The following is a 27,028-nucleotide window of genomic DNA, read 5'->3' on the forward strand; positions in this document are numbered from 1 at the left end:
GGGTATTTTTGAGCCAGACATTTAAGTCTGAATTTACACAGAATATTTCACACAAAGTTTATTAGAAATTGGTATTTTCACCTCCAGAAAGATTGCAGATCAAGATCCTTTGAAGTTTCCAAGAAAAGGAACGAGAGAACTTTGACGCATGGCCAGTGCCAATAATACGGAACAAAGACAGATCAACGATGTTGAGGCAAAGATCAGCTTAATCGCTCTTCAGTGGACTGACCAACGACAGGCAACATTTAATGTGACAGTTTTAATATTACATACAAGAAGAAATAAAAAAAATGATAAATGTACAGTGTGAAATAATTTATGATACCAATCAAAGAGGTCAAGATCAACAGTTCCAATTATCAAAAGCTATGTTATTCCCCAGCTCCACTATTCCAATGGTCAGCTCTCTTGTTCTATTCACCCAATACGTTGCTACCCATGTGTTCACTCAGAACATATTTAATTCACCCATTCCTCTTGTGTGATTGCTGTCCATTTATCCTCAGTTCAACAGCACATTTTTTTTAATAACCTTTCAACTGTTTTCCAATATTTTCCCTTAAAAATTCAATAATCTCTTCCAGTTCAATAATTGTTGAGATAAATACATTCCTCCTATTCGGTCTTCTTGATGTGTCCAGAATTTGGTCACTCCTTCATCAATTCCCAAGGATTTAATCCTTGAAATTCTCTCCCCTAAATCTCTTTTGTCTGTGAGAGGCACTTTATAATCTATCACTTTATTGAAGCGTTTCATCATTTATCCCAGTCTCTCCTTGTATGGCTTTAATAGCAAATACTTTCTTTCATTGTGCGATGACTTGGAGTTCTTTGTTATAGTGAACACATTAATTAAATTCAAATTATTGTGGTGATTTAGAAACAGGCTACAAGTAATAGAAGTTTGAGTTACAATGGAAAAATGGACATTTCATTCAAGATTTTTTATTATACAATAATGTTCAAGTCAGTGAATAGTATGAAACTCTACCCCTACACACATTGCCTCCATAAATCTGAAGAAGCAGGATAAAAAACTCATGTCCAAATGAGTAAAAATAGGTTAAGGAAAGATATCAGGATTTTTTTTCAATGCATCAAAATTAAATAAACCATGGATTTTTTTTCCCAATAATATTCACAATAAATTATTTACAAAAAAAACTGTTCACACCCATAGCACCAATCATATCTATACATTCCCATCTATGTACATTATTATATTTTGTTCTTTAAACACACTATTACCGCTCCTGTGGCACCTTTTCACTTGTGATTTCCCTTCGGTCTCAGTCCCTCAATGCCCAGTAATGGGAGGACTCTAGACTGTGGTCCCTCCCCCCAGCACCCTCGTGTTGGCTGCACTAAGCCTCTATAAGTCCCTTTGCACATACTCCTGCAGCCTGGAATGTGCCAATTGGCAGCATTCCCTCGCCGACATTTCAATGTGCTGAAAAACCAACAGGTTTCGGGCAGACCAAAGTGCGCCTTTCATTGTGTTGATAGTCTTCCAGCAGTTCAGGATGTCTGACTCTGTGTGCATCCCCAGGAACAGTCTATAGATCAGAGAGTCTTCTGAAATGCTGCTGTTGGAGATGAACTGTGACAAGGACCCTTCTCCACACACTCTTTGCGAATCTGCATTCAGCAAAGAGGTGGGTGACTGTCTCCACCCCACTGTAGTCTTCTTGAGGACATACGTGGCGGGTGATGTTTGGATTGGACAGAAAGCATCTGACTTGATTGGCTCCTCTCACCTCCACCCAGGTCACATCCTGGTGCTTGTTTGTGAGGAATTCCACCAGATGACCTGAACAGTCGGCTCAGGGAACCAACCCACCGGGTCCATTGACTTCTTGTTTCCCAGTTTCTCCTGGATGTTCTGAATTGACCACTGTCTGATGACCTTGTGAAAAACGTGTGGGCCTGAAAAAAATATTTCCAGAAGGATAGGTGGTTTGACAAAGTCCAGTTGACTGGGACATTGTGAAGAAGGGCCAGGCCCCATTTCCGCACAATGCCTGGGACAAGTAGAACCTCAGAACATAGCAGCACTTGGAGCCCTCGTACTTTGGCTCCATGCACAACCTGATGCAGCCACACATGAAAGTGATGATCAGCATGAGGTCACATTGCCCACGTTACCTGGTAACCCTTCAGACCCTTTTCATCTTGGATCGCCATATGAACCAGAAAGGCTCTATGGTGACCGCCAGGTGAGGAGGATGGGCCACAGGTATGCCATGTACAGCAGTCCCAAGAGCACCTTGCACCTGATGACCAAGTTATTTCCTGTTTGTAAGAGGGAGCGCCGTGCCCACAGACCCAATAACCCATGGAAAAAACCCAGTGAATATTGTGCAGAGTCTTTTCAGTTGAATGAATTCAGATATGGTGAATAGCCTTATTTGTCCGCATGTCACCTCTTGAATTCACAACATTCTCAATCCACCTCCTTTATCTATAACTTTTCAGTTCAGCATTCACACTCCAAGCTCTCGGCACTTCAGAAAGCACAAAGATTTTTTGTCAATGCAATGCTTAATAGTTAGTACATACTTGCTTTCAAACAGCACATTATTTCATATTAAAGTAAAGTATTATGTTAAACAATGTATATTTTAAAGTTACTGAAACCATGAATAGGACCTTCGCTGAGCCATGAATATTGGTTTTATTCACGTAAATATTGCCAGCATTTATTGCTCCTCTCTAATTGTTCCCTGGCTTGCTTAAGCTTTTCAGAAAACAGTGGAAGAGTTCTTTGTTTTGCTGGATCTAGACCACGCTGAAGTTCCTGAACCTTCTTTTCCTACCAATGACCTAAAGACCCTGCTTTCCTTTGACTTTTCATGCACTTTTGTACTTTGCCTTTTATAAGGTGGTTTATATGAATCTTTGCACTATTGATGCTGTCGCAAAACAACAAATTTAGTGACCTGTTCATGACAATAAATCCTAATTCTGATTCAATAAGCAGATTCCAAAACTAGTAAAGTTCTGTCTGCCCTATTAAAACAGCACCTTTTTTTTTTGTTTGACTGCAACTATGAACATTTGGGGTAAAAGACAAAAGTCTGCAGACACTGTGGTTGAAGTAAAAACATAATGCTGGAGGAACTCAGCTGGTCAAAAACATTCTGGGCTGGAGCCCCTCTTCAAGGGTTGAGCAAAACGTAGGCAGGCCACCAAACATAATGCTGATAAAATGTGTAGGTGTAGGCAGGCGACTGGATATTTATCTATTAATTCTTTTCATTCATCGTCTTTAATTCCTATGCGATATATGTGCCAATTTAATTTATATTTATTATTTGTCTATGTTTTTCGTGCATTTGAGTAGCTGCAACAAGCACAATCTGTCAGAGAAGAACCCTAACATGACAAATACAATTGAGGTCTGAGAGATATAACGTGAGCAGATCTTTCCCATGGTGCAATGATCCTGCACCAACCCTAGTGTTTTAATAATAACCTGGAAAAGTGAACTCTCAGTGAAAATTAATGCAAGTTGTTAATAATAGAGCATTCAATTCAGCCACAAAATTAAAATCAAACAAATGTCAGTATATTTAAAACCATTGCATTTTTTATCCACTGAAATGAAAGGTCTTCTCTGCTCATCCAGTCATTGCTACAAATTAATAATAGATTACTCACATTCGACCCACATCTGAAAGTAAAGCTGGGGCCTAGTATTTGATACTCCTGTTTCTCTACTGTTGGAAGTAATACTTGACTTAACTATTTTGTCAAACTTGTTGGAAGAGATAAGAAGTAAAAATTCGTGAGCAATGCCCAATAAGAAAACAGCAAAAAAAATGACATGATACAAAAAACTTCATTATTAGACATAGTTGCCCAGCTCCGTTGTTCATTCCTTCATCCATATTATTTCCATTTAGTTTATCGAAGCTGTGATACAATACAAATTTGAAATCCAGCATACTCTTCCATTAATGATGCAAGGACGTTTCAGCATCTGCTGCTTTAGTCAAACCTTGACTTTTGAACATACAATTGAGGAACCAAAACAGGACATTCAGCTTGTTGAAACTGTTCCACCATTTAATAACCTCATGTCTGCCCTGATTACAACCTCATCTCCACAGGCCAATAGTAACCCTTCAGCCTTCTGCTTATCAGGCATCTTTCTACCACTGCCTTGATTATATTCAAAGACTCTGCTTCCTGCACCATGCATGAAGTCCACTGCTGATGGATTCTTGCTGTCTAGTGTTTGGGATTGTGTCTCTGCATGCGAGCCAGTGTGTGCATCGATTCTAAAAACACAAAGCTGGTCAAACCATGTTCTTTGATGAAGGGCTCAACCCTGAAACCTTGATGAAGGGTTGAAGCCTGAAATATTGGTTATGTATCTTTATCTTTGCTATATAAAGTACACTCTTTGACCTGCTGAGTTTCTCCAGCTTTGTGTTTTTGCTTCAATCACAGTGTCTGTAGACTTTTGGGTTTTACTCCTGTGCATTGACCTGCTCCACTTTTTGTTGAGTCAGGGGAGCTGAATTTCCAAAGTCTCCATTCATGTTGTTTAAAGATTGATAAAGAGACTCCCTCCCTTCCTGACTCAACAAAGCCCATATAAACCATATAACAATTACAGCATGGAAACAGGCCAATTTGGCCCTTCTAGTCCGCACTGATCCAAGTACCCTCCTCTAATCCCACTTACCAGCACTCTGCCCATATCCCTCTGTCCCCCTCCCATCCATATACTTATCCAACTCTTTCTTAAATGATGGATTTTCCAAATAGAAAGACAGAACACATGGGGAAATGCTACCTAAAATTATCAGTATTTTCCCCTTCAAAACATGCACGTTTGACAAAATTTGACACAGTTCTGATCATGTTCAACACAATCAATCAGTAGGACTGTAAACAAGGCTACATGTTATAATACCTCCCTTCAAATAACTGCTGTCCATAAATGTGTGAGCTGCCGTCATAAGATAGTCTGAAAAATGGCATAACTGTAGAGAAGCTCATTAGTACAACTTATATTCCAGCTAAAGATTTAAAACTTTCTTGCTTGTTTGTGATAATCAATACTTGACTTTACAGCCATTTGCATTTCAAGGGGTTGAATATTTAGTCATCACCTTCCTGCTCCACCATGAGTCCTCTTTGGCTTTTTCCCTAAATTGAAAAAAAATGTGATATGTTGTCCAGTTTCAACAGTGCCTAGCTCTTTGGTGCTCTGTGTCTGTAAATGCACAGGATAATAATGCAAGTTTATCCTCCTTCGATTGTTTCTCTCGCCTTTGCAATGTGCCCACCCCCCCCCCCCCCCACATCAAGATGTTCAGCAGCTGAACAAGTCAATCATGTTTAACTTCAACTTCATGTGGATATGTGGAGGCATAAAATTGGAACAGACGAGCGAAAATCCCGTAAAAGCACTGGGCAGGGATGGCAGAAAATAACCACCAGCAATAACCATGGGTGGCACAGTTGGCGTAGCAATTAGTGTAATGCTGTTACAGTGCCAGCACTCAGGATCGGGGTTCGAATCCCGTACTGTCTGTAAGGAGTTTGTACGTTCACCCCCTGTTTGCCTGTGTTTCCTCCGGGGTTGGGGGGGGGGGGGTATCTGGTTTCCTTCAACCATTCAAAATGTACGTGTAGGTGCAATTGGGTGACATCGGCTTGTCGGCCAAAATGGACTGTTACCATGTTGTATGTCTAAATTTCAAATAAAAAATATTAAGACTAACATCTACTACCCACTCTTATTGATAGGAGTTGGTGCTGGTTCTCAACCCAAAGAGCATTTTGGGATCTTCGCATTGATGTGGAACTGGTGTCAAATATAGGCTATGAAAATAAAATGCTGGAAAGCTGAAGCAAAAACAGAACCATATTATTTACCCTGAGAGTTCTCATCAGTGATTCTCACCAGAGTTTGTATCCCTTCCGATGCCAATTTCCAGAAGGCTGCATGATGTAGTCAGTAAACAAGAGAGGGCCCACCCCGATGGACTACATATCATAGTCGGTGATTTTAACCAGTAAACCCTGCCTACCTACCACCAGCATGTAACCTGCTGTACCAGGGCTCACTTATCATTGCTACACCAAGATAAGGAAGGCCTACCATGCTTTCTCAGGATTGCATTGTGGCATGTCAGATCACCTGGCTGTGCTCTTTCTGTGCTCATACAGGCAGAGATTAAAAAGAGAGGGTGAAGAGTTCAGGCCAGCTAGAAAGTGGTCTTGGAAGTCTGAAGAACCGTAACTGGATTGTCTCGTGTCAGTAGTTTGGGGTGTGTTTAAGAACTCAACTAAGGATCTGTAATCATTCAGGGTCATTACAGACTTTACCAAAACAGCTGTGGGTGAGTGTGACGCTACCAAATAATTCAGGCCTTTCCCCAACCAGAATCCCTGGAACCTGTTAAGAGTCCAAGCACAGGCATTTAAGTCAGGACATCCAGAACACGACACAAGGAGCAGGTATAACCTTTGAAAAGCCATCTCCCAGTTGAAATGGAGATTCTGGATGAGAATGGAAACAACAAAGGATACTCAACAGTTGGGGCAGGGCCTAAATGACATAAACTCCTCCAAAGCCAAGGCTGTGAAGCTTTACTCCCAGATGAACCCAATGCCTTCCACATCAATATTTGACCACCTGAACAAGGAAGAACCACTGGACACTCCCATGTTCCCTAATGATCCTCTATTTTCAGTATTAGAGGATAATGTATGTGCTGCCTTCAGCAGAGTGAATCAAAGGAAAGCATCTGGATCAGTCAAAGTACAGCCAAGTACTGAAAACTTGTGCTGACCAACTTGCCAAATGCATTCACAGACATCTTCAACATCTCACCCTGGCAGGGCATGGTACACACCTGTTTCAAACAGGCCTCAATCGTAGAAGTGTCCCAAAACTGTGTGGTAACCTGCCTAAATGACTACTGAGCAGTTGCACTCACATCCACAGTGATGAAGAGTTTTGAGAGGCCGGCATTGAAGCATATCAGCTCTTGTCTGATCGGCAACGTGGATCCGTTCCAGAGTGTCTACCGCAATCACAGATCTATGGCAGATGCCATCTCACTGGCTCGACATAAAACCCTGGAACACTGGTCAGCAAATATGCATTCATCAGGATGCTCTTTATTGTCTACAGTTTGGTATTCAGCACAATCTTTCCCTCAAAACTGATCAGCAGACCCCAAAACCTGGGCCCCATGATTGGAATATGAATTTCCTCACCTCCAGACCCAAATCAGTGATTGGTAAGAACATGTGCACAATCTATACCACAGGGCTGCGTAGTTAGCCCGCTGCTCCACTGGCTTTACACGCATGACTGTGTGGCTTGGTTAAAAAAAACATCTACAAATTTGCTGACGTTAACACGTAGTGGGTTGTATAAAGAAGGGTGATAAGTCAGCATACAGGAGGGAGATTGATAACTTTGCTGAATGGTGCACTAACAACAACGTTGTACTCAATTTCACCAAAACCAGGCAGGTGATTGTTGATTTCAGGAAGGAAAAAAACCAGAGATGTATGATCCTGCAATCATTGGGGGATCAGAGAGGGAGAACATATAAATTACTGGGAGTCATTATCTTGGAGGACCTTTCCTGGACTCAACACACTAACTTAGTCTTGAAGAGAGCACATCAGTGCATCTAGTTCCTCAGGAGTTAAGTGTGGGTTTGATATGACATGGAAAATGATGGCAAACTTCTACAGATGTGCAGTGGAAAGTGTGCATCTCTGCCTGGGATGGGGGCACCAATACCTCTGAGTGGAAGGCTCTGCAAAAAGTAATGGGCACAATCCAGTACATCACTGGCAAAACTCCCTCCACATTGAAAATATATACATGGAATGCTGCCGTCAGAGAGGAGTAGCAACCATCAAGGGTCCACACCACTCAGCTCAGACATCTTTCTCGCTGCTGCTGTCATGGATGCCACAAGATTCATGCCACCGAGTTCAGAAACAGCTGCTACCCCTCCACCATCAGACTTCTCAGCAACTAACTCAAGTAGAGATTCCTTTAAGGGCTCGGACTTTTTTTCTCTCTGTATTGCACCGTCAGATTGTTACATTTCTTTATCTATTTACATGAGTACAGTTGAGTACAGTTTTTTTTTGCACCACCACAAAGTGATAACACTGCCTTGCCCACAGGAAAAAAATCTCAGGATTGTATGTGATGTCATGTATGTTCTCTGACCATAAATCTTGTCAGTAACGTTTCCTTTAAATGAATGCTATTTTCAAACTGTTATCAGTATTGCACAGTTTGTTTACATTTCACTCTTTCATAGCTTGAGTACAGTTTTTTGTACTACCAATAAGTAGAGATTCTGTCTGGTCCACAGGGAAATGAATCTTAAAGTTTTATGTGATTTCATGTATGTATTCTGATAATAAATCAGAACTTTCAACTTTTTTGAACCTTGAAAATGCTGGAAGTACCCAAGTGGTCAGATGACATAAACTCCTCCAAAGCCAAGGCTGTGAAAGAGACACGGTTTGAACATTTTAGCCATTTTCTGTTTTCTTACAAGGCCGCACCAGCCAAGGACAGCAGCTTTGCTTCTCTTGAGCACATTGGCAAACCAAATTGGTTCAATGTTGCTTTGAACAATACCAGGATTTTACTTTCATTCCTCTTAAATTGCTCTTGTACGTGATTTACATGAACAGTCTTCGTTTCTCATGCTCATGGAACATACATAAATACAGCACGGTAACGGGCCCTTTTGCCCCACGAGTCTCTGCAGCCCATTTGCACTCAATTGACCTAACACCCCCCCCCCCCCCCCCCCCACCCCCGGAATGCTTTGAACGGTGAGAAGAAACCAGAGCCTCTGGGGAAATCCCACAGAGACACGGGGAGAATGAACCAACTCCTTACAGACAGCGCGGGATTTGAACCCCAGTCCCGCCCACTGGTACGTTGCACTAACTGCTATGCTAAAATGATGAAATGAAAATGATAATGAGTTTTATTGTTATCAATCATTATACAATGTACAAATGCACCAAAACTCTTGCTGCAGCCAAACAGGTACTTTGTAAAGAAAACTACAATACTTTTCATTAAACTAAATTAAAAATACAGAATAAATGCAGAAAATAGATCATAATGGATGGATGTTCATGACGCTCAATTTAAAGGTCTCAATGGGTAATCAGATCCAAACAAAGGATGACATTAATTGAATGAACAAAGAGAAGTTGGATGGGCCTAACAGATCAGGCCATATCTGGGAATAGAAAGTCACTTAATTTTGGTTGGAATGGGTGCTACATGACTTATTAGGCCCTTTCAAATTGCCATGTAAAATGGGATTAACCGAACAATTTGCTTGGTTGACGACAGGGGACATGGCTATTTGAAAGGGTTCAACTGGGACCCAGAGGTGGCCAGTGGACCTAGTAAAATTTACCCAGGTGTCTGCTCTGGCAAATTGAGAGGCGAAATGGACAACCTGGTGAAGTCACAGGTGAGGCAACTGATGGGTGGGAGTGGGGGATTCTGATGGCCAGGATCCAGGTGGTTGGGGGGGGGGGACTGACGGTGGTGTGGGGGAGGGGCATTTAGGAGAACTTTGAAACAGAAAGGGAACTGAATGAGTGATGCGTAACTTACCACGTCGTCACAGGGGCGGAATCCCCCTTAAATCGCTGGGTTGGCGAGTTATCAGGTATTTGAAAGGTGCACCCTGAACCTACATCCCAGTAATCGCACCCAGGTCCCAGTAATCACATCCAGGTCCCAGGAGAGCACCTAACCGAGTCCCTCCAGCTTCTCATTGCTCATTCAAGATTCCAGTCGCTGTAGTATCTGAAATTAATCGAACTTTACTCCTCTGTTTCCAGATTGCACAATGGAACAAAAAGTCTGTTAATGCAGTGGGACTCTTTGATCTGCACTTCTCAGTTCCAACCAAGAGATCACACTGTCTTGGATGTGCACTTTTGCCACATAAATATGAATTAAGTGGGTTCCTGCACATTGGCACCGTCTGTTTTTCTACCAGCCATAGTTTCATCTTGGCAGGGCTGAGAGCTAATGTTACTGGAGGCACTTCAGGCACTGTTGCACCAAGATTCTTTTGGGTCTGCAGAGAGATCTTTTTTCCAGTGGAGCTGAAAAAAAAATACACTCAGGCCAGGTGGCGATGCCCAGTCAGTGAGACAGCATTTTATAAACCTTCATGGCCTCATTTGGTTCACAGACAAGAGCGGAAAGCAGCCAGCAAGTAGCTCTTGGATTAAATAGGAAACAGAAAGATGCAAACAAACAAGGTGCAAATGACAGATACAAACAGTAGTAAACAAAGAGATGATGTGAAACCACTGAGAGAATGATTGGCTTGAACTGTGACGAATAAGCCTTTATCAGCCACTCAACAGTTGATGCCATCCTTATCGCACCTTGGCTTTCAAATGCATTTAACCAAATGTGGATTGAAAAGGAATTTTGCATCACAAGTGAAGAGTTTACCTCCTTTCAAAAAAGCAGAATAAAAATAGAAAATCAGGCAACAATACTTTGACTGGAAGAAGAATGAAAAAGTTCTTCGTTCGACTGGCAGTGAGCACGACGGCCCATGACTGTCCCATCATGAGCTATGATTTTTATATAGAAATAAAGGAATAAATTTGGTAAAAAAAATTAACCTCTGGAATGGTCATTTACACAGCACTTTTCCTAACACTTTTACACTGCCTTCCTGTGTTGTGGAGTTTCTCGGAGGGTGAACATCATATTCATTAGCCCAGTTTCTTATGGGGTGCCTGCGGTCAATTTATACTGCAACAGCTCGATAAACGATGCGTAGGGATCTTGGTGGAAAAAAATTTACAGGATGGAATTTAGCAAATAAATTCCGTCAGGTCATCTTTACACTGTCAGAGGAGCTGGATATTTTCTGCTTCTCAGTGGCTGTGTAAAAAAAATGACAAGATTAGACCATTCTTGGCTATGTAGAATGTTAGCATTACCCACACTTTCCGAATCCAAGCATTTTTGCAAGTAATCTCGGTTATTGAGACAAGAAGCTTGAATGTTTAGCAGGAAGGAACTGAATAATCCTTTCAGTCTCAGGCTCGCTGGACAGATTTAGTTAGCACAGAGCCCATTTTCAATTCTCCATTTTGTGTGTAAACCTGTTTATCATTTCTGTCAATTTACTAATAACTCCTTCACATGATGTCTATTGGGGTGACAATAATTAGAATAAAAAGACTTTAAATAGAGGGCACGTTTAGGATAGCGGTTAGCACAATGCTGTTACAGCGCCAGTGACTGGGCTTGGAATTGGCTGTTTGTAAGATCTCCCTGTGCTTCTGTGGCTATCCTCCGGGTGCTTCAGTTTCCACCCATTATTCAAAACTTACCAGGTCAATTCGGCACGGGTTCATGGACTGAAAGGGTCTGCTATCACGCTGTATGCATGTACAGTTTGTGGACAATGACTTTCACAACCTTAGGACTTCTCAAAGCACTTTTTAACCAACTTCTTATATTTCAGACTCTTTTCAAAAGTTGAGAATGTGGCAGCCAAATTTCGCTAAGGAACTAAACAGCTACCCACTGTTTTTCGTTCTAGGAGACACAAGAGATTGCAGAGGCTGAAACTTGGAGCAAAGAAGTAACTGCTGGAGACTCTTTGAGTCAGGCAGCATCTGTAGAGGGAAATGGACAATTGATGTGGAGGCACATTATAGATTCTGATAAAAAAAGGAAAGCGAAAAGTGGAAGCAAGTAAGAGAGGGTTGGCTGTCAGATGAGATAGTTTTTGGCATTCATTGAAAGTAAAATTTCGACTAATTATCCTGCTGAGATGATTATTTGGGTCAAGTTCTGAAGAGTTATCATTCTTGATTCCCTAGGTTGTGACTTAAGGCCATTTCATGTCAGGCCTCTGCCTAGAGGCCGGCTACATGAGCAGATCAAAAATTTAAAACTTATCTTTCAGACAGCAGTCCTAAAAGGCTACTCCAGCTCGCATCCATATAGAGAGGAGCCTCATATTGCCCTCTGGAGCTAATGGAGGCGGGGAGACTGGTGCCATAGCGCCGTCCATCATAAATACGTGGCAGAGCAATGGCTGTCTTCCCGACTCATAATTCCCCCACGCAGCTTAACTGCTCTGTTTCCCAGAACAGTTCCGGCTGTGTGGGGCATTATGGGTCGGGAAGACAGCCATTGCTCTGCCACATTTTGAGCCACAGAGAGCAGCCCCGAAGGCCGAAGCAGCCTGGAGAGGCTGTCACAGCCTGCACCGGCTGCCCCCTGATGGCTCCTGCCAGCCCCCACTAGCTTAACAGCTCCCACCTGCCCCCACTGCCCCAACGTCTGCCACTGGCCTCCGCTGCCCCGACGTCTCCCGCCAGCCCCTGCGGCCCTGATGGCCCCTGCTGCCCTGGCGGCCCCTGCTGCCCCGACAGCCCCAGCTGCCCTGATGGCTCCCGCCGCCCCAAAGGCTTCCGCCAGCCCCCGCTGCTTTGATGGCTCCCGTTCGCTGCCCCTGCCTTGAGGGGATCATGGAGGGAGAGGGGTGAGTGGGGTGATGGGACACGGACTGACGGCATCATCTGCCCGCCCCTAACCAGCCGCTTGCAGCAGCTGTACATCCTGGTCAGGGAGCGGAGCGCACATTCCACCGATAATCCTTCCCCAAGAAGGGTTGGAATCGGTGCCTCAGAGCTGGCAACGGTGCATTCAGAGAGGTAAGTCTTGAGGCGTAAGGGCGAAGAACCTCTGCCTCTACAGACGGGTGTTTTCCCTGGTTGAAAGTGCCTTTAGTTGTAACCATGTAAATCAAGGCAAAATTTCCACCAAGAACCCAAGATCATTATTCATAATACCATGATTTCGGGATAAATTGGGACTAAATTAGCTCATTTGAATTTGGAAAACTAAAGGTTAATAAATGAAAATCAGTGTGAATTTGTTAAAGGCAAATACTGTTCAACTGAGTTCTTTGAAGATATAATGAATAAAGTTGATGCGGTGCCTGTTGTTATATGCAGATTAATTTCCAAAATCCATCGGACAAAATGCCATATAAAAGCAGCTACTATGGTAAAGTGTCTTCAAATTGAAACCTTGGATCTGTTACTGTTTCATCACTGAATGTTTTAAGCATTTTCTGTCTAAATTTCAGATTTACAGCAATGAGTGTATTTTTCAATTCGCAGCAAGATGGGTGTTTTTGAGACCCAATGAGTTTATTATCATCAACGTTGTACAATGTACATATGCACCAAACTGCATCAAAACAGCTACTTTGTAAAAAATAAATTACTATAGTTTTCCTTAAATTAAATTATAAAGAGAAAATAAATGCACCCACCCACATCACTGCGATCCTGATACCTTTCCCTGCAACCACAGGAGGTGCACCACTTGATCATACACCTCTTCCCTCACCAGCTATGGCTATCCTTAGATTCCCAGTTGCATGCTATTTTAACCTCACTTCCCATTTGTCCAACGCAAAGTAGAACAACAACATCTTATATTCATCCCAAGCAGTCTACAGCCCAATGGTATGAACATTGAATATTCTAATTTCAGGGAATGTGCTCTTCTCTTCTTTTCTAAGGCATTTCCATTCTTCTCCCTGCCCCCACCATTTTCCCCTTTCCGACCTTCCCCCACTCAGTCACCCCATGGATTCTCAACCCAATTCTTTTATGGTTCCAACATTTTTCACTCACAATTCACCTACAGGATTCCTCCTATCCCCTTTGGCCTTTCCGGCCTAATTTGCTCTCCCCTAATAACTTCCTTTCTCAATTTCTCCAGAACCCCTTTGTCTCCCCTCCAGTCATTCCAACCTCACTCTATGTGACTAAGTTTGATCTGCCTGATTTTTTATTTCTCTTTGTCTGGCACCTGCCAGTCAACTGCTTCTGTCTGTCATCCTCCACCAACACCCCCCCCCTCCACCCCTACCACCACCATGGTCCCTCTCCCCCCCACCCCACCAGGTTCACCAATTCTTTATAGGACCCTGTCCAACCCCTCCCACCCTGCCCTCATAATACTGGCTTTTCTCCTCTACACTCTTAGTCCTGATGAAAAGTTCAGACCCAAATCATTGATTAATTCTTTTTTCCACTGATCCTGCTCGATCCGCTGAGACCTCTAACAGATTGCTTTTTGTCTGTTGCTCACGTGTCTGGTTTTGAGTAGCCCTATGAAGCATCATGGAAAATTAACATCAGATTAAATTAAATCAGGTTGCTGCTTCACCTCTGGGATTGGAAACAACCTCCCTTGCATCTTTATTCGTTTCTTTCATTCACTTGTCCAACTGTAAGTGCTGATCACATGATCAGAGTCAAATCTTGAAATGCCTTAGGATGGGCTTATGGCATGAAATGCACTCTAGAAATACAAACTTGTTAAGTATTAGTAATCCTGTTGGACTTCTGGAGACCTGGCACTAGTGAGTTAATCCCATACATACAGTCAATCTTGGTACAGTGTAATATTTGTAGCGCAGGTTTAGCATTCTTGAAACAGGTGAGTGGGATCTTGTTTCCCTTCCTTTTGCCATGCCTGGTATATAATCAATCATTAAGAGACATGGGAAACTGCCAAAACGTGCATGTTATTTATTCTACTCCCTCTAAATATGCTGTTCATGTAAGCATGTGTCTTACCTCATTTGTATTGCACTGTCTTCCTCTCTTTGAAAAGAAAGACACATTCACAATTTCATGTCATTCACAGATATAACCTCTCTACAACTTATCTGAGATTCTTCAACCAACTCAATGGGATTCATGTTGTATCAACTTTTTGATTTCAGGAAGGTGTCACTTCTTGACTTAAAGGAAATCTTAGGTCATTTAATCCACATTTTCCTTTTGAACGCATGGTTACCAACTACTTAGGTATTCTCTTTTATATCCCTCCTAGGAATAAGGTGGTGTACACGAGTATCTCTAATCCTGTTTCTTATTTTTCTCAAGCTATCTCTTTGCCCTGCATAATTCAATTTTCACTCCATCGTCCAATTTCCAGCTGTCACGTTTGTTAGGTAGTTTTAACATGCAAGCCTCTTCATTCATTATTGCCTGCGACATAATTTGGGTTTTTGTCACAATCGCTTCCCTTCCATTCTCAACATTTGATTGAACATAGCTTATACATGTGTAATTAAATAGGAGGGTAGATTGGAAAATAATGCTGTTCTGTAGTTTAGCAGAGAAGAAACCTGCCAATCAACATGTTATAATTACACTCAAACACACTTGCATTTTTTTTAGTACATCTTTGACTTATTCTCTGGTCTTTAAAGTGGTCAAAAGAGCATGCACTTATCTCCATCTTGTTTCATTGTTGAATAGAAATGAACAAAATGATGACCTCCTGTTAAGCTATTAGAACATATATCTCAAATCTCCAAAATTATGCTCTATTGTAGAACAGAACAGAAAATGATATATCACTTCAGTCTGTGTCAAGTGATTGAAACCACTAAAGCTCTATCAATCTTTATCTTACCATAACCAATATGTCTTGGGGAAAGTCAGTCTGGATATTTCCAGCTTTGCACTGGTTTGAATTTGCAGTAATCACAGATGGTACACTTGTCAATGTTTCTTCACAATCTCTCTCCATGCCTTCTTACTTGTACGTTGTATGAGATGTCCACTGGCCTGTTTGCAAAAAGATCTTCTACCACCACATCTTGGTAAATGTGACAATGATCTTGAACTTGATTTTTCTCAAGTCAACTCAATAAACAAGACTTCTGGTGATTGCCTTTGTGCCCAAGATGCCAGTCTGTTCAGTGTGAAAAAAAACATTTGAAATCTATCTTCTCATCATTCTTAATGATGACAGCTCTATGCCCACACTTTACACAACCGTCTTCCATCATTAACTCAGATGTCCTTTTAAAGGACAGCCTCATGACTACATCTGGATATTTATCTCATTCACACCGTCCTTCTGATATATCTAATTGAGGATATTTCTATCACCACAGTTGAACCTACAAAAATGGTCTTTAATTGTACAAAATAAGCAATGTACTCCTACTTCCAGTGCTTGAATTCTGATATGCACCTACAATTGGTTCAACATTTTAGAGCAAGAATTGCTGGTACATAACTCATAACCTGTGACTAAACTGAAATGTCTGTCAATAGCAACCTAAGTTAATGCATTTTTCTCAATTGGAGCATACAGTATTTTGTTCCTACAGTTTGATAATCTATATGATCCAAATAAGATTGTTTTCTGGTTAATAATGATTACTGCTCTATAATTTGAGGCAAAGCAAGTTTTGACATAACGCATCAATGTATATTATTTCTATGAACTTCTTGCAGAGATTGAATGGCCCCTTTATGATTCTTTATCTTAATTACATTTTTAAAATTTGTAAAATGAGAAATAGTGTCACTGATGTTACACAATTGAACATTGTACAAGGATCTATATTCTCTATCAAAATTGCTTTCATTTTTACTTTGACTAGTTGGAATCCTTTATTCTCTTTGGCTTGGCTTCGCGGACGAAGATTTATGGAGGGGGTAAAAGTCCACGTCAGCTGCAGGCTCGTTTGTGGCTGACAAGTCCGATGCGGGACAGGCAGACACGGTTGCAGCGGCTGCAGGGGAAAATTGGTTGGTTGGGGTTGGGTTTTTCCTCCTTTGCCTTTTGTTAGTGAGGTGGGCTCTGCGGTCTTCTTCAAAGGAGGTTGCTGCCCACCAAACCGTGAGGCGCCAAGATGCACGGTTTGAGGCGAGATCAGCCCACTGGCGGTGGTCAATGTGGCAGGCACCAAGAGATTTCTTTAGGCAGTCCTTGTACCTTTTCTTTGGTGCAACTCTGTCACGGTGGCCAGTGGAGAGCTCGCCATATAACACGATCTTGGGAAGGCGATGGTCCTCCATTCTGGAGACGTGACCCATCCAGCGCAGCTGGATCTTCAGCAGCGTGGACTCGATGCTGTCGACCTCTGCCATCTCGAGTACTTCGACGTTAGGGATGAAAGCGCTCCAATGGATGTTGAAGATGGAGTGGAGACAACGCTGGTGGAAGTGTTCTAGGAGCCGTAGGTGATGCCGGTAGAGGACCCATGATTCGGAGCCGAACAGGAGTGTGGGTATGACAACGGCTCTGTATACGCTTATCTTTGTGAGGTTTTTCAGTTGGTTGTTTTTCCAGACTCTTTTGTGTAGTCTTCCAAAGGCTCTATTTGCCTTGGCGAGTCTGTTGTCTATCTATCCACAATCTTCTGTTCAAATGTATATTTGTTTCCATTGAACTTCATCTCCAACATCGAAGTACTCGAGATGGCAGAGGCCGACAGCATCGAATCAACGCTGCTGAAGATCCAACTGCGCTGGGTAGGTCACGTCTCCAGAATGGAGGACCATCGCCTTCCCAAGATCGTGTTATATGGCGAGCTCTCCATTGGCCACCGAGACAGAGGTGCACCAAAGAAGAGGTACAAGGACTGCCTAAAGAAATTTCTTGGTGCCTGCCACATTGACCACCGCCAGTGGGCTGATATCGCCTCAAACCGTGCATCTTGGCGCCTCACAGTTCGGCAGGCAGCTACCTCCTTTGAAGAAGACTGCAGAGCCCACCTCACTGACAAAAGACAGGAGGAAAACCCAACACCCAACCCCAACCCACCAATTTTCCCTTGCAACTGCTGCAACCGTGTCTGCCTGTCCTGCATCGGACTTGTCAGCCACAAATGAGCCTGCAGCTGACGTGGACATTACCCCTCCATAAATCTTCGTCCGCGAAGCCAAGCCAAAGAAAGAAGACTCATCCAGCAGCCTAAACATTACTTTTATTATTCAAAGATTTTCTTCTGTAATTTTGGCAGTAAGTCCCCCATTTTGATTGTGGACACAATTTTGGACTCTCGTTATAAACCTTGTCCACTACAGTTTAAAGATCACTGGGGATATTTCCCACCTTATGTTAGTTTTGTGTACCAATACAGACACTCATCTGCAACACATATCACTAACTCCTCATATCCACAACTCAGTAAAGCATTTTATCTAACCTAAAGTCTTCAATACTTTTCCCATTTCTTTTTATGTTGACAATAGAATTCCTTTATGATGCTTGACTGAGGAATCTGTGGATGAGTCGATGCTCTTGCTGATGGACTGCCTATTTAACCACTTTTGCCTTGAGATTATCCTGCTTTCCAGCGCTTCCGCTGGTGCTTTAAGTAGTTTATAAACTAAATTCTCCATTGTCAGTACTGTGTAGATGCTTTCTTTTAGTTTTTTTTGCCATCATAAAGTCTTCCCTAATTTAAAAAAAAAATCACATTACATGTGGAGTTTTGGCTAATTAACTTGAATTTAGACTTGGATGCTTTTGGTTGACAGTGAAAACATTATGGCATTTTGAATTGACACTCGCCTCATCCGTGTACTTTATATTTCACTTTAGATTTCGCGCTGCTGCTCTGTGACTACAAATCACTGCCACATTGCAATAGATGAATTATTTTAGCATTCCTTAAACCTATTGCTTTGAATCCCAGTTTTACAAATGTGAAATTTTATGTGGTCAATAAACAAATGAATTTGCATGGTAGACAGCCTGGAGTCATGGTAATATTACAGGCCCAGAGGACCCCAAAACCCAGCAGCAATAGAGATTCACCAAGACAAATGGTTACTGAAAGAAAATTTACTTTTAATTTTCTTTTAACATAAAAACAGCATCAAACTTTAATTTGTTACTATTAACTTAATTTAACGTAACTTAACCTCCTTCTAATTCTAAGTGCACGTGCAAGTAATGTATGTATAAATTCAGAAAAGTTATTTAATTCTGCCTAAAGAAAGCTCTTGGTGCCTGCCACATTGACCACCGCCAGTGGGCTGATATCGCCTCAAACCGTGCATCTTGGCGCCTCACAGTTCGACGGGCAGCAACCTCTTTTGAAGAAAACCGCAGAGCCCACCTCACTGTCAAAAGACAAAGGAGGAAAAACCCAACACCCAACCCCAACCCACCAATTTTCCCTTGCAACCGCTGCAACCGTGTCTGCCTGTCCCGCATCGGACTTGTCAGCCACAAACGAGCCTGCAGCTGACGTGGACATTACCCCTCCATAAATCTTCGTCTGCGAAGCCAAGCCAAAGAAGAAGAATCTCACTTCTCACTCCTCCAAGTTCACCGGTAGCAGGCAATTCTTATACTGTGCACAGAATTTAACATTTATGAATCTTCACCAGGCTTTGGTGCTTTAAAGGTAAATGGTTACCGCTCAGGAAGGCTCTTGTCAGTGGGTGCTCGTTGAACACCCACAACTGATTCTTTTAGATCAGCCATTTGAGCATCTTGCTGAAGAAACTTGCCCCCCATCAGGGTTTTCCAGATGATAACCTCTTTCTTTCAGGTCACCACAGTTCCTTTTTGTTTCCCTTATTTCATATGAAACATAATGCAGCCAGTCCTCTCCTCTTGTCTGGACCAAAAGGGCTTTGACCAGGCTGAACTAAGAACTCACAACCTGCCTTCAAAATGGGGGTTTTTCTCAAGCTTGCCAGCTTGTCCTGTTCTAGTCCCAGCTGCTGCTGCTGAACTGTAGAACTGGATTCTCTCTCTCCCTCTCTCACTCAGAGAAAACCACATGATCTTCTTAGAACAGCCAACTGCCCTCAGACAGACTGCGGCTCCGCACCTAATCTTCCAAGTTTGTTCATCTACTACTTTCCAGAACAATAATCCATCACTCCACAGCATGTCCAAATTAACCCATACTTGTGAAGTCCTTCAGCAAAGCAGTTTCCATTGTCTTTACAAAGGCACTGGGAGCCTGGACTGTCTGGCTTGAGCAGAGCTCTGGCATTTTAAATAAGATCTGTGTTGTGAAGTATTTGTGTTTGTGACCTACATTAAAAAACCCCACAATTTATCTCCTTTAATACATATCAATATACAATATAAAATATAACACAATCTGTCACAGTATCAGGACAACAAACTCTCCCATAATATCTGAAGATTGAAGAAGCTGGTCTTTGCTGACGCAGCAGTAATCATTGAGGATCTACATCACCCAGCACATGCTCTGTTCTTGCTGCTGCCACCAGGAAAGAGGTATTGGTGCCAAAAAATTAGTGCCACCAGGTTCAGGGAGAGCTGCTGCCCCTCCACCATCAAACTCCTCAACAATAAACTCAATTACCTTATTGATTTTTTTTCTCTCTGTATTGCACAGTCAATTTGTTTACATTTCTTCATTTGTTTATACGTGTACATTGAGTACAAATTCTTGCACTACCAATAAGTGGCAATTCTGCCTCACCTTCTGGAAAAAAAAGAATCTCAGGGTTATATGTGATGTCATTTATGTAATTTTAAAATTTATTTTAATATAGACATTTAGCATGGTAACATGCCATTTTGGCCCATGAGTCTGTGCTGCCCAGTTTACTCTCAATTAACCTACACCCCCAGTACATTTTGAATGAATGTACTCTGACAATAAATCTTTGGCTTCAGGAAATGGGGGAAGGTGACACATGTCCCTGTCTGCATTCACAGTGCAGAGGTGAAGATGATGGGGAGCTTCAAGTTCTTTGGAGTGACTATAATCAAACTTTAATTAACGTAACTTAACCTCCTTCTAATTCTAAGTGCACGTGCAAGTAATGTATGCAATCTATCCTGGTCCATTCCAGATTCAAGAAAGCACATCAATAACTCAACTTCCTCAGAAAGACAGAAAGCTACAGAACAGAAACAGGCCTTTTGGCCCATCTAGTCTGTGTCAAACTATTAGCCTGCCTAGTCCCATTGACATGCAACCAGACCAGAGCTCCCCATACCTCTCCCATCCATGTACCTATCAAATTTTTCTTAAATGTCAGAATTGAGCTCACATTCACCACTTCAGTTGGCAGGTCATTCCACAATATTAACAATATCTGAAGAAGTTTTTTTCCAAATGTTCCCTCTAAACATTTTTTCGCTTAATCCATGTCCTCTCGTTCTTATCTCACACAGACTTAGTAGAAAAAGCCTGCTTTGCTTTTACATTTGCACTGCATTTGCTTGCATTGTCGTCAAAAGAAATTTGGCATGCCTCCAATATCTCTTACCAATTTTTAAAGGGGCACCATTGAAAATATCCTGTCTAGAAACTTCATTGTTCTGCTTAAAAGAGTCATGAATGCAGTTTAGACCATCACACAAGCTAACCTCCCCACCATGGACTGCTTTGAGAAAGCTACCCATATATTAAAGGACTCATTTCACCCCAGGGGTTCTATGCTCTTCTACCCAACCCCCTCCCCCTACTCCACCCTGTTGGGCAGAATATACATAATGAAAACACTAACTTCCATATTCAAGGCCAATCCTTTGCATTGTTTAACTGTAGTTTTTTTTCTACATCCTACACATTATCCTTGTAATCTGTATATTCTGAACATTTTGTAACATTATACCCCGCATTTTCATTTTTTCAGCTTTATTGAAGTATGAGTTGATTTATCTGGATGGCATACAAAACAAAGTGTTGCACTGTATCTTGATTGACTCTAACAATAAACGATTCAAATCAAATTAATTCAATTGTCATTGATTCAATCACAAACTTAAATTGCGACACAGTGCATAGTGTACGAAAGTGCAGTGTTGAAATGAATTCTTTAACAAGAAAATACACCTTCTGATGGGTTCAACTGATTTCCTCTTCTGTGTTCTTCATAGTTTGTTGTGGTGTTCTGGAAGTGGAATATTTGCACGATTTCACTGAGATACACATCTTCTGCCAAATGCCAACTGAGAGTAAATCAGTTTCCACTGTATTTATACATTGTGCTCACCACAGGAAGGGGCCAGAGGCAGCAAAGTATCCCTTGAGCATTCAAGCTTGGTTGCAAATCCTTCTCACGCAGGCTGCCAGTGGCTTTCAGCTAAACCTTTGACTCTTGAGGCAGTGACCTTTATTTATTGCCAGGATATTCTATACCCAAAAGAAAGGATTGCAGCAAAATCAGGACAATACAGTGCCAAGATCCAGCTCTGCTCAATTCTTCTTGCTGGACTCCTGCCATTGTAGCAGGCTGAGAGTGGTGACTTAACAGTGGTATTGTCTAGACTGCCAGTTGTGCAGGGTGCCTGCAAACACAAAGTCCGGGAGCTTCCGCTGGGATGCTGGGTTCTGTCGAAAATTCAGTGTTTCAGTGGAACAGGAGATAGATCAGAAGAAAGCCCATTTGCCTATATTCTGATGAATTCCCGTTTGTCTCTATTTTGATAAGAAGAGCTTATAACTGCCAATAGTTGCAGGAATAAATGGCAAAGGGTCACCATAAGATATACAGTTTTTTAAATATAGATTTAAAGTTTTATGTGTGGCCATCCAGAAAAAAAACTAACTCCAAAATAGAGTTTCTTCAATTGTTCAACTGTTCTAAATGCAAAAACATTGTACACTGTAATATCATACAAAATATTGGAGGAATTCAAAAGGTCAGGCAGCAGGCATGAAAGACTTTCTTGTTTGCATACACCGTAATATATATCTTCTGGAGAAAATGCTACATATTTGAATACCTTTTCAGCACATTTATTTAGATTTGAAGGACAGTCACTTGGTTGGAATTAAAACCAAGCTGCAAAAAGCATGTTTACATGGATAACATTGCAATAAAGTCATATCTGATGAAAAGATGATGGAGCCAAAATCTTAACCATATTTCTCTTTTTTTTACAGAAGCAGCTTTATCTCATGAGTGCTTCCAGCATTTTCTGGATTCAGAGCAATGCAACGTGTTTTATAGAAATGTTAAACCCTTGCCCTGCCCAGAATAACATCACTATTCAGATCGTGCACACGAGAAAGAGGCCTGGGTTTAAAGTCTGATCAGAAAGAAAACACCACCATTGTTAGCATTTCCCCCACAGTTGCTGGAATATCAGTACAGATTATTAATTTAGCATCTCTGGATTAGATCTTGAATTGAGGACCCTCTTTGGGACAAGCATGTGATTGAATGAACCACAGCGGACAACTTTAAAAAAAAGGCAAATCAGTACAATTGAAGCAAAAACACAATGGTGGAAAAACTCAGCAGGTCCGAGTCACACATAACCGACGTTTCGGGCTTGAGCCCTTTATCAAGGTATGGAAAAATGTCAGCAGGCATTCAAATAAAAGAGTGGCGGGGGGAGGTGTGGTCTCAAAGGCAGGAGGTAACAGGTGGAGAAGGAAGGGAGGGGACAGCAGCAAGAAAGGAGAGGAAGGATGGCTGGGTGAATAGAGAGGGAAGAGTGGAGGAGAGCTGCAAGGGGAAAAGGGGAAGGAAAGAGGGAGGGGAAAGGGGTTGGGGGGGGGGTAAGAGGAGAACAGATTAGCAGAAACTGGAAAAGTTCATGTTAATGCCATCTGGCAGGAGAGTGCCCAGATGGAAAATCAGATGTTGTTCTTTCAATTTACAGGTGGTCTTAGTGGGATAGTACACAAGGCCATGGACAGACATATGACAGAACTGAAATGGTTGGCTAATGAGAGGTATCAGTAACTAATGCAGATGGAGCAAAGGTGCTCAGTGAAGTGATCTCCCAATCTGTGCCCAGTCTCTCTGATGTAGAGAAGGTCACAAAGGAAGCATCTGATGCAGTAAATCAGTCCTGTGGATACACAAGTGAAGTGTTGCTTCACTTGAAAGGCCTGTTTGGGGCCCCAAACTGTGGTGAGGGAGGAGGTGTTGGTGCAAGTGTGGCATCTTCTTCAACCACAGGGGAAGATGCCAGGAGTGGGGGAGGGGGCGCAATTGGTGGGGAAGGATGAGTGCACGAGGGAGTCATGGAGGAAGCAGTCCCTACGGAAGGCAGAAAGGGCAGGAGAGGGGAAGATGTGTCTGGGGGTGGGATCCTGTTTTAAGCACCAGAAATTCCAGAGGATAATATGTTGGATGTGGCAGCTGGAGGGGTGGTAGGTGATGGCAAGGAGGATTCTGTGATCGTTACATCTGGGACAGGGGGATGGCCGAGTTGATGGTGGTGGAGGGAAAGCCACGTTTGTGGAAGAAGTAGACGTTTTGAAAGATCTGGACTGGAAGACCTCATCTTTGGAACAGATGCAGTGAAGATGGAGAAATTGAGAGAAGGGGATGGAATCCTTGCAGGGGACAGGGTGTGAGTAATTGTAGTGAAGGTAGCTGTGGGAGCTAGAGGCCTTGTAATATATGTCTGTGGAAAGCTTGTCTCCTGAGATAGAGAGATCCAGAAAGGGGAAAGTGTTGTGGAGATGGAGTTTGAGATTGGGGTGGAAGCTGGCTGCGAAATGAATGAAGTTGACAAGCTCGTCATAGGCGCATGGATGCAGCCCCGATGTAGTCAAATAATGGAGGAAGAGTTGAAGATTCTTGCCTGTGTATGCTTGCAGCATGGATTGCTCCACAAAGCCCACAAAAAGACAAGCATAGCTTGGACCCATGCAGTCCAAAAACTAACTTCCCTTTCACCACCATCAACTCAGCCCTCACCTCCTTCAATTCCTCTTATCTGCCCTTGCCCCCTCTGCCCCCAGACACAACAATCACAGGATTCCCCTTGTCCTCATCTAGTACCCATCCAGCATCCACATCCAACATATTATCTTCCAGAATTTCTGGCACTTAAAACAGGTTCCCATTACCAGACACATCTTGCCCTCTCCAGCCCTCTCTGCCTTCTGTAGGGACCATTCCCTCCATGACTCTCTCATGCACGCATCCCTCCATACCAATCGCTCCCCTCCCCCCCCCGCACCTACCCCTGTGGCCGCAGGAGGTGCCACACTTGCGCCCACACCGCCTCTCTTACCACAGTCCAGGGCCCCAAAAAGGCCATTCAAGTGAAGCAACACTTCATCTATGTATCCACAGGACTGATTTACTGCATCTGGTGCTCCCTTTGTGGTCTTCTCTACATTGTACTGGGCACAGGTCGGAAGACTGATTAGCTGAGCACCTTCGCTCCATCTGCACCAGTGACACGGACCTCCCAGTAGCCATCCATTTCAGTTCTGTGCCACACTCCCATACTCACATGTCTGCCCATGTACTATCCCACCAAGATCACCTGTAAATTTCAGGAACACCACTTGATTTACCTTCTGGGAATTCTTCAACTAGATGGCATTATCACTGATTTTTCTGGTTTGTGCTAACCTGCTCTCCTCTTACCCCCCCGCCCCCTTCCTTTCCTTCCCCCTTCCAGTTCTTCTCCCCCCTTCCTTCTCTATTTAATCAGCCATCCCTCCTCTCCTTTCTTGCTGCTGTCCTCTCCTTCCCTTCTCCACCTGTTACCGCCTACCTTTGCGACGACGCCTTGCCCCGACTCTTTTGTTCAGATGCCTGCTGACATTTTTGCATACCTTGATAAAGGGCTAAAGCCCGAAATGTCAATTATGTATTTTAATGTATTTTTTAAAGGACACTGTTTGACCTGCTGAGTTTCTCCAGCATTATGTTTTTTTACTTCAACCACGGTGCCTACAGATTTTCATGTTTTACAAATTGAAGCAAAATCCAACCTGCGTGCTAAGAATTATCAAACGCTCCTAGTTGTCAGCAGAAACAATATTTATTGCAACTTGTGGAAAACAAGGAAGACACAGGATTTAACAAGTGAACGCTCAGTGTTGGTCCTCCTTAGATGATGGACAGGTGAATGCCTTTAAAGTACCCCTCTCCCCTTCAGTGTTAAGCTTGCTAGCTTATGTGCAGAATGGTTTGGAGCCAATCATTTCCTAATTAATTTTCTGTGCTGTAAGGTAAAGCACAGAATGTGACTGGTCGGTTAAAAAAAGCAACAAAATGAAATTGATCAGCAGGTGGTCCACGAGGAGGTGACTGATTGGCAAAGCAAATCCTATTCATGTTCCAGTTTCAATAATAATTGCTTAATGCTGACTCAGGACAGTGCTAGAACCTGACATTAGATCTGTTGGTATCAAATTGAAAAGGTTCCTCAGATGCAGAATTGCCGGTGACTGCTTGAAATAAGCGCGGCGTGCGCACAAAATGATGAAAAGTTTCAGCCATCATTAGGTTCTTCTTGTCATATTTTTGATGCTGATAAAGTCATGATAAGCCTCTCACTGCCAGCAGATCAACTCATTCGTTCCTACTCTGTCAGGGCTTGCAGTCAACAGTGACAGCTGCCGAACAACGGCATTGTTTGTCGGTTGGCCTTGACGTCAGGAGAGGAGCAAGGGCTGTTGATTAAATGAGCCTGCCACAAATGTGACTTTGCATATCTCATCAGAGACCTCAGACAAAGAAATTATGCTGTCAAAACTTTATCATTTGTGGGTCTGTCTGATGTATGGCCTCTGTCATTCTCAGTTGTGTTTCATCTGGAGTTGTAAAATTGAGTCTTTCTCCCCTGTTTTTTTTTCAGGTACTCATCTTGATGTGCCGTCTTTCATTCCACATGCTTTATTTAGTTGGCACAGGATGGAATTATAATAGAAGTGTAATGCCTCTGAAGGAAGTCACTTGACCCACTGAATCTATCCAGACACTTGGTCGAGGAATCCTATCAGTCCCAACCTCCTACGGGCAATTAAAATCTCTCATAGCTCCACCTAATGCTCTTAATGATTCACAGTCATAGAATTATATAGATCATTCAGCCCCACTCATCCTCGCAGAACCAAATGGCACCCTTCTGTATAAATACAGAGCCTTCCATGCCAAAGCAATTCAAGTGCTCATCTAGACACCCTCAGCAACCCTTTTGAAAATCCTTCATCGGTTTCTATCTCTCTTACAGAAAGTGAAATCAAGAACATTACTCTCTACAAGAAAAGACGAGCGTCCGTCAACAATACAATTGAATCGATTTCAATTCATTTAATGGATAACCATTCTCGCTGAGGGAAACCCCCCTGGATGAGAAGCCAAGGCAGATGTAATACTCAGGTGGAAGCCTCGAGATGGCTGAACCAGACTGATTATATGAGAATGGCAGCTCGGTACTGAAGGGGCAAAATCATCCAAACAT

General features: G+C 42.5%; 1 protein-coding gene across 14 annotated transcripts in view; it reads right to left on the reverse strand.

Moving 5' to 3' along the window:
- LOC138764513 (teneurin-3) overlaps positions 1-27,028 on the reverse strand; it is a 4,541,667-nt gene that overhangs the window by 1,438,386 nt on the left and 3,076,253 nt on the right. The window contains exons 2-3 of one of the 14 annotated variants that reach the window (XM_069940625.1): positions 20,211-20,333; positions 15,530-15,811 (exon numbers count right to left, since the gene is read on the reverse strand). The exons of 12 other annotated variants lie outside the window; for them this stretch is intronic. The gene's annotated coding sequence lies outside the window, so the exon portion shown is untranslated. The remainder of the gene's footprint in view (positions 1-15,529; positions 15,812-20,210; positions 20,334-27,028) is intronic. One more of the 14 variants, XM_069940632.1, reaches the window with a different exon arrangement.

Source organism: Narcine bancroftii, chromosome 1, assembly GCF_036971445.1.
Source record: "Narcine bancroftii isolate sNarBan1 chromosome 1, sNarBan1.hap1, whole genome shotgun sequence".
Taxonomy (NCBI): domain Eukaryota; kingdom Metazoa; phylum Chordata; class Chondrichthyes; order Torpediniformes; family Narcinidae; genus Narcine; species Narcine bancroftii.